At 44.1% G+C, this 9,088-nt stretch overlaps 1 protein-coding gene across 1 annotated transcript in view; it reads left to right on the forward strand.

Annotated features, from left to right (window-relative positions):
- The window catches only part of PKHD1L1 (PKHD1 like 1), a 1,597,738-nt gene that overhangs the window by 1,330,554 nt on the left and 258,096 nt on the right, over positions 1-9,088 (forward strand). The gene's annotated exons all lie outside the window — the stretch shown is intronic.

Consider the following 9,088-nt stretch of genomic DNA (forward strand, 5'->3'; position numbering starts at 1 on the left):
GATGACTTTCTGAAGAAGTCCACCAGATTGAGCAGGCAAGACCTCCCTCTGACAAAGCCAGATTGGGTCTGGTCCAATTTTTGGGGAGTTTCTATGTTGTTATTGTTCAGGTCCATGATGATTCTCTCCATGGCCTTGAAGGTAAGACTGGCCAAGCTTATGGATCTGTAGTTCCCTGTGTCAGTTGATGGGCCTCCCTTGTGCAGACGGACAACTGTTGCAGTCCTCCATTCCTCTGGGACAAAGTCCATTTGGAGGCTGTGATTAAACAGGGTTTCTAGTGGCCCTGATAGATTTTGTTTTAAGGCATTTAAGAAGCATCCTGGAATGCTGTTGTGACCCACAGAGGCTGTGTTTTTGGCTTCTGCAAATGCAATAAGGACCTCTTCCCTTAAAGACTGGTAGGGGGATGGTTGCAGGTATTTCTTTGGGTGTGGTATGAGGTGATGGGGGGAGAAGTTTGAACTGAACTTGCTGGCCAGCAGGTTTGCTAAAGTTTTAGTCTGGGTGTAAGTGTTGCCATTCAAGATTAATTTAGCACATTGCTGTGGGTTTCCCCTGAGGCTACGAACATAATTAAAAAAAGCCTTATGGTTATCCTTCACCTGGGAGGCTATCTTTGCCTCATAGTTTGCTTTGGGAGATTTGACCAGCTCTCTAATTTGTTTGTTGAGACTGGTGAGTGTCTTTTCGCACTGATTTGTCTGTTCCTTTTTGGCTTTGGAGAGGATTTTTTTTCCTTTTGTTAAACGGCGTATTTATTCTAGGGGTCCACCAGGGTGGTTTATTTTTGCCAGTAATCATAGGATTGACTCAGACAGGTACTGCCTCCTCTGTGCAGCTATGAATGTGGTTGTACAGTACTTTTGTGTACAGCTCAGAGTAAGCCTCAGTGTTGTCTGGCTTTGGAGGGTTTGAAAGTTTAATTAGCTGTCACTTAGTTTGAGGTAAGTGGCCTTAGCAAAGTTCTTAACAGGTTTGGAGCTTGATGGGGTTTTAGGCTAGTTTTAATACTAAAGGACATAATTTTGTGGTCAGATATTACCAGGGAGGAGTTAATGTATGGGAGTGAGTAACATCACTCCTTGTTTGTGAGTATTAGGTATAAGATATTTGTACCTCCAGTTGGGGAGCTAACTAGTTGCTCCAAGGAGTTTAGATTGATGAGGTCCAAAAACCTCTGAGTATAAGTATCGTATAAGTCTATCAGTTAATGGAGCAGTATATGAAATAATCTTGCTCATGTTCTGAAGAGAAGAAAGTGAAGTTTTAGTACTCTAATTACAAATAAAATGGTGCCTTGCAAGAAAGTTCTAAAAAAGAAGTTATGTACCTACCATAACGTTCCATGTTAGTTGTCTTCATCTCACCTTCCTTCTTGCTGTTTGGGTTCGGAGCCGATCCTCGGCTCTGACTCGGCCATCTTCTATAGCTCAAGAGCTGTTTACTGGCTAGAGGCTACCCCTTATCCCAGCATGCCCAGCATCAGCTACCCAGATCTTGTTTGTGATAGCACACACTAGACATAAGTAGAGTAACCAGTTCCTAAAAACTGGCTGTCCAGTACACCTAAACAAGGAAAGAGTTATAAATTATCTGGCATGTGGAGTAATAAAATATGCTCAGCCAGTGAAAACAAAAGGAAACTCCTCACAATCCTCTAGGAAGGGGGAAGGAGGGAGGGATGCAAGAAGGAAGGCGAAATGAAGACAACTAACATGGAACGTTATGGTAGGTACATAACTTCTTTATGTTAAGTTGTCCATCTCGCCTTCATTCTTGCTGTTTGGGACAGCGTCCCTAGCACTTAAAATCCCAGGTGGCTCATTGGAACATACTTTTCAGAACCATAGAACCAAAGGAAGCTCTGCTCCAGGAGACCATATCCACCTTGTAATGAGAGATAAAAGAATGAGAGTTTGCCCAAGTGGCAGCTGCACAGATTGAGTCTATGGGCAACCTAGACTGAAAGGCTACAGAGGTAGCTAGTGCTCTAGTAGAATGGCCTTTTGGTTTAGCTGGTAGCTCTTTATTTCATAACTGATAAATAAAGGTGATAGTATCAGATAACCATCTGGATAGGGTCACCTTAGAAACTAGAAGGCCTTGTTTGTTGAAAGTATAAGAAAGAAAAAGCTGGTCTGACTTTCTTAGTCCCTTAGTTCTATTGAGGTAAAAATGCAATTGTCTGTGTACATCCAGTTGGCAGAGCTTGTATTCTGCCTTGTTGCGATTGGGAAAGAAAACTGGGAGATCTATGGATTGATTTAAATTGCCCTCTGAGCAGACTTTAGGAATAAAGGATGGGTTGGTCCTCAGGGAAACTCTGTCCTTGTGGAACACCAGGTAAGGAGGACGAACGCAAAGTGCTTGAAGTTCTGAGACATGCCTAGCTGAAGTAATAGCAACCAGAAAAAGTGTCTTCCAAGAAAGAAATTTTAAGGAACATGATGCTGCCGGTTCAAAGGGAGGCAAAATTAAGGAAGCTAAAACTAAATTGAGATCCCAAGGGGGAGGAGGATCTCTGACTGGGGGGTCTAAGAAGAGATGTTCCTCTCATAAAGGCCTTGCAGAGCTTATGAGACATTATGCTAGACTTTGACATACCGATATGAAAATTAGAAATGGCAGCTGGCTGAACTCTAATGGTAGCGGAAGCCGCACCAGACTGAAAGAGCTGTGCTAGAAATTCAAGTATTTCATGGACTTGGGCTGAGAAGGGATCCAAATTTCAAGATTTTGCCCAGTAAGAAAACCATTTTCATTTACTAGCATATGTTTTCCTCGTAGTAGACTTATGTGAGGAAACAATAATATCACGGACTGCTGTGGAGATACTGGAAAGCCTGGCTAAGTCTGGAAGTGGAGTAACCAAGCTGTGAGCTGGAGAGTTTGAATGGGATTGTGCAAACTGCCTGATTGATGAATCAGAAGATCTGGAACCGGGTCCAGAACACACAGTTGATCCAGAAGGTGGAGGTGCAGGAACGGAAACCATATTTGTCGAGGCCAATATGGGCAATGAGGATCATTTTGCAACCCAATGATTTTGCTTTCTGTATAAGTCTTGGTATTAGGGGAAAGGGGGGAAAAGCATAAAGGAGTCCCTGAGGCCAATCGTGGACTAGAGCATCTCTGGGTATATGAACTGGGAGAGGAAATAGGGAGAAGTAGCTGTTGCATTTGTTGTTGAGAGGAGTGGCAAATTGATCGCAGCAAGGCTGTCCCCATTTGCGGAAGATAAGATCCGCAACTTCCTGATTCAGAGACCACTCGTGAGGCATGAGGATAGCTCTGCTGAGCCTGTCCACTATGGCGTTGGATTTCGCAGGGATGTGCATTGCTATCGGAAAACGTTGGGAGGAAATTGCCCATTGCCACAGTCTGAGTGCTTCTCGACACAAGGGGTAAGAACTGGTTCTGCCCTGTTTGTTGATGTACCACACTACTGACATGTTGTCCGTTTGGATTGCAATGGTCCCGGAAGGAAGAGAGTCTTGAAGGGCTTGCAATGCCAAGAGCACCACTCTCATTTCTAGGACATTGATATGCAGATGTTACTCGTGAGGTTGCCAAGTGCCTTAGACTGTCCTGCCTAGATAATGCCACCCCCACCCTATCAGGGAGGCATCCATGGTCACTGTGGCTACCGGAGGGGGTTGCATGAAAGGTCTGTCCTGAACTACTATTGGGGAGACCATCCACCAAGAAAGGTGCCTTTTGCATGTTTCTGTGATCAGGATCATGTGAGGCATGGGTAGCTCCTGGAAAGACCACTGCGTGAAAAGAAGCCACTGAAGGATTCTCATATGGAAACATGCTAATGGAACAAGAAGAATGGCAACTGCCATGGAGCCTAGAGCTTGGAGGACATATCTGACTTGAATACTTTTGATCTGCATTGACGAATCATGGAAACTCATTCCTGTGGTAATTTTGCAAACATCTCTTTTGTGTTTAATTCTGCTCCTATGTATGTGATAAACTGACTGGGCAACAAGACAGATTTTTCGAAATTTACTGTGATGCCTAGTTGAGTGCATGATGTGATTGTATAATCCCATGCCTCTAAGAGTTGATGCCTGGTGGTAGCATTCAGGAGCCAGTCGTCTAGATAGGGAAACACCTGGAATCCTTGATGCCTCAGGTGAGCCGTGACTACTGCCATACACTTGGTGAACATGCTGGGGGCTGAGGTGAGACCAAAGGGCAGAGCTCTGAACTGGTAATGACTGGCCCCTACCCAGAAGCGAAGAAATCTCCTGGAGCGTCTGTCCATCTTGATATGGTAGTACGCGTCCAGGAGATCTATCGAGCACATCCAATTGTCCTGACCCAGAAAGAGGAAAATAGGCTGCAGTGTCACCATCCGGAACTTTTGTTTTTGTACAGATTTGTTCAATCTGCTGAGATCCAGTATTGGTCTCCAGTCCCCTGTCTTTTTTGGTACTAAAAAGAATCTTGAGTAAGTTCCGGATCCTATTTGGTCTGTGGGGACTTCTTGAATCGCTCTTTTTTCTAGCAGTCTTGAAACTTCTGTGACTGCTTGATCCCTTAGATTGGGTGGGACATCTGGGATGGACTTTTTTGATTCTATTGGGGAGCAGTGGAAGGGAATTTTGTAACCTCCGGATATAATGGATAGTACCCATCTGTCTCTTGTTATATTTTGTCAGGCTTTTGGGTACAGCGAAAGTCTTCCCCCGACTGCCTCCAGAGGTGAGCAGTCGGGCAACCCTTCAGGGATGCTGGAAAGGTTTGGCAGAGAAGGTTTCTCTGTCACCCTGGTTCTACGGTCCCCCTCTGCCACAATGGCGGCGTCTGTTGTTGTTGTTCCCCCCTCTGCCCCTGGGGGAAAAATCACCACGTGTGTCAGGCAAGGGTCCCTGGGATTTTTGGAACCACATCTTCCCACTCTTCTGACCCTTTGGATAAGGTCTGGAAGGGGTGAAAAAATGGACTCCCACGGCAGAGAGAGTCTTGCCTTCCTGCTCACACCTGGTCAATGTGTCTTTCACCTGAGGCCCAAAGAGAAAGGAGCCATCAAAGGGAGTATTGGTGAAGGACGCTCAAAAGGGTTCCACAAACTGACACAGCTGCATCCAAGCATGTCTCCTGAGAGCCACACCTGTCCCTGCGGCTCTACTCGCACCATCAGCTGCATAGGAAATCAGCCTCATGGAGGAGTTGACAATGGAATTAAGAGTGGCAAGCTGAGAAGCTACTTTGGCTTGTACTCCCTCAGCTGTAGGATCTTGAAGTGTATCTCCAAGCTCTTTCAGGAGATCCCTTTGAAGACATGTAAAATGACATAGATAGTTCAGGGACCTCATTGAAAAGGTCACTGAAGCAAACATTCACTTTCCATATCTGTCCATCGTCTGAGACTCTTTGTTTGAAGGATGAACAGTTGAAGAGGTTTCTGCTAACTCTTTCTTGGTAGCTGCTGCCACCACCATGGCATCAATGGGCACACCTTTGGAGAGGAATTGTTTGTCCTGGGGGGGCTGTAATAAATTTGTTTGGTCTCCTCCGAGTAGGTTCCACAGAATCTGGAGCTGACCAAGCCTTCCGAGCCACTACAGACATGAGTGGATCGAAAGGAGGAGATACCCAGGAGGTGGAAGGTCGGGAACCGAATGCATCCAGGTATACAGACTCATCCTCGGTAGGGGCTAGGAAGGCCCAGTCTCTCCTCTGTCTAAGCATTTCAAGGATGTCCGAAAAGGAAACATCTTCAGAGGGGGACCTTGGGGACCCTTCCAATTCATCCATGTCTGTATTTGAGGTGACAGACTCAGGGGAGTCTATGTGCTTCCTCTTGCACTTCTTCTTCCAGGGACGCTCCTCTGAGTGATCAGGGGAGGCTTCAGAAGAAGAAGGATCACCCAATGGGGTGTCCTGGGGCATAGGTTCCCTACGCTTGGGGTCTGAAGGAGGAGCAGAGGTTGGCACAGACACCATGGGGGGAGGAGCCGATGCAACTGGCAGTAGAGCTGTTTCGGGGGACAGCACACTCCGCATGACCTCGAAGGTGTCCCGACCTCTAGGCAGAGAAGGCTCTGGCTCCAAAGAAACAGGAGTCCTCCTCTGCATCGAGGGCAATTGCTCCGAGGCCGATGTGGGGAGCCGAGCTCACCTGCGCCGAAGCTCCGAGGGGGAGAATGGGGTCGGACAAGGGTCCAATGCCACTCCCCCCCTCAGAGCAGATGAGAAAGCCCCAGCGCCCAGATCCCTCATTAGAAGGTACAATCGAGGTAATCGGAGATGACATCAGAACCGAAGGAGAGATGATGAACAATGTCAACGGTTCTACTCTCTGCAGATCCATGGTCTCCGGCTCCAAGCTAAATGTAGTCAGAGGAGGAATGGAAATAGAAGTGGTTGGAGCCGATACCTGTTCAGGTGGGCTGGACAGTAATTTTGCTAATGCCTGTGACTTAAGCAACTTACTTACTACTCTCCCCACATCAAGATCCAATAATCTAGAGGATCGAGAGGAGTGGGAAGAATGGTGGCTACATTCACTCTGTAACAAAGGTGACTGAGGTGCCGAGTGGATGGGCTCCAAGGATGGAGACCTCAGTCTCTTATGGCTCTGAGACGGCTCCAAAGTATCAGATGGAGCCGACGGAGGAGTTGTCTTGTCAGTGCCAGCCAGCACCGACATACTTGGTTGGTCAAGTAAAGGGGTCGGCTCTGAAGGTGGAACCGACGGCTTGACAGACTTATGGGATTTCGATGGCTAAGTACTTTTAGCTGGAGAATCCGGAGACTTCAATAATCCCTGAAGGATTCATTTGTTTTTGCGCTCCTGCAGGACCTTTGGACTAAATGCATGACATATAGAACAGGAGTTCTGCAGGTGAACAGCGCCCAAACAATATACACAACTAGTGTGCCCATCTGTCAGAGACATCTTCTGACAGCATGAGTCACACTTTTTGAAGCCAGATACCTTAGTATCTTTAGACATTTTAGTAACAACAACCACAACAACAATAATAAAAGACTATACTACAGAGCACAAGAAACAAATAGACTTTTTTTTTGTTAAGCAACAGAAAGGAAAGCCACTAATTTAAATGGCTATCCTAAGGGGGGAGGGGGGAACTCTCTAATTTAAATGAGTTCAAGGGGAAAAGAAGGCCTGTGAGTTATGGAGCGACGGCCAGCAAAGCTACAATACACAAAAAAGCGATAAGGGATAAATGAATATATCTAGACAAAAAATAGACAAAAACTTGACAAAAATTCGAGAATAAACAACAATATATTAGAAAAAGTATGCTAAGCCTGAGCCAGTAACGAAGCAAGCTCGCAGCTGAAGCGGCAAACAAGATCTGGGTAGCTGAAGCTGGGCATGCTGGGATAAGGGGTAGCCTCGAGCCAGTAAACAGCTCTCGAGCTATAGAAGATGGCCGAATCGGAGCCGAGGATCGGCTCTGAACCCAAACAGCAAGAATGAAGGCGAGATGGACAACTTAACATCTGTTGTTCATAAAAAGATTAGATATAGTAGTTGTTTTGTCACTTTTGTAGTTGTAGGACGTGAGTAGAGCTTGTCATATATTTAATGCTTCACCTTGCTTTAGTTAGATCAGAATTTTCTTGGACATCCAAAGATCTGTTGTTTTTTTTTTTTTTCTTAGTAGGATGAGCTACTAGTGACTTTTATTTCAAATCGTTGCTTCTTTTCCATGTGAGAGATTTAAAGGTAGATTGAGACAATCTGTAATAGAATGGCATCTTATCCTTAATTAATTTCTCTGCCTTGCAGCCTTTGTGTACCAGTTTAAGCTCCAGCTCCTTAGTGCCCTGAACTAAATAAAATGGCTATAGCATAATGAATGAATAAATAAATTAATAAAATGAATAAATATAACAGTTGTTGCTTTCCAGTTATAAACTTTGTTTCTCTGAGTTAGATTTGATATTAAATCTCTGTCCTTGGATATTTCTTTCAAATGATTCTTCATTTCATGTTTGGGGAGGTCCAGAAAACAAAATGGTGAGATGGAATTTTTTTTTCTCAGTTGTCTGCCAAACAAAAGCCTCATTATCTCTCTTCTGTATCAGTTAATCTCCACAGGAATTTTACCTAAACAGATTTTAATTCAGTACGTTAGAAGTAGAACAAACAAATTAATAAATAATTTGATATGACTGAGAATTTATATTGACCTGTAATATTTTTAACTAGTCAGAAATTCCCTTATATTTATTTAGCCAAGAATTAACAGCTTTCCAAGTCATTGGTGTTTCTTTTCCTAATGCTACATGCCAGATATCCTAAAACAAAGCTAGGGTACAAACTTAACACTGGTGACAGAAAACAGAATTTAAGTTAGTTATATTCACTGAGGTACTTTGTGTAACTGCTTTCTTTATCTGACTAGCTCAAGCTGTTAAGATATTGTTGTGAAAAGATGAAGTTCATATACAGAGGCAGTAGAAGTATGCTAATTTTTTACTAAATGTGCCAACAAGTTTAGCAAAATATCCAAAAAAATAATATGCGCTAAAGGGTTATATCAACTCCATTTAAAGGAATAATAAGAGATCTGAGTCTAAGACACAAGATTTTGATTCGGGATGCAAATAATATGGTATTGACCCACACACACACACGAATGTGGTCCCACACATGGTTCTACAATGAAGCATTGAAAGTCGATATTTCAAAAGAACAAAAAAATTTACTGAAAACCAGCAGGGCAAAAATCTCCTTTTTTCTTGTCTTTTTCATGCAGGCAGGCCCCCCCATACCCCCAAATTTATATATATCATATCCCCAGTTGCACCAAATCAAAGAAGACAACAACCTTCTTAAAAAGTGAAACATTGCTAGAGCACACTTAAAAATCGCACTAGCAATGATTTCCAATGGTAAAAAGAGTTTGGCCTTATGATATTTGTCACTTTTTTTCCCTGTAAGGCACTAGCACTCAAGGAATGTCTCTTCAAACGTGTAGGGAAGCCCCCACAGACACTCACATACACTCTCTCACACACACACACACACACACACACACACACACACACACACACATGCACTTACCTCACTGATGCAGAAATTTCCAGCAGT

The sequence above is a fragment of the Protopterus annectens genome, chromosome 3.part1, assembly GCF_019279795.1.
Source record: "Protopterus annectens isolate FY-2018-M chromosome 3.part1, PAN1.0, whole genome shotgun sequence".
NCBI classification, from domain to species: Eukaryota; Metazoa; Chordata; order Ceratodontiformes; family Protopteridae; genus Protopterus; species Protopterus annectens.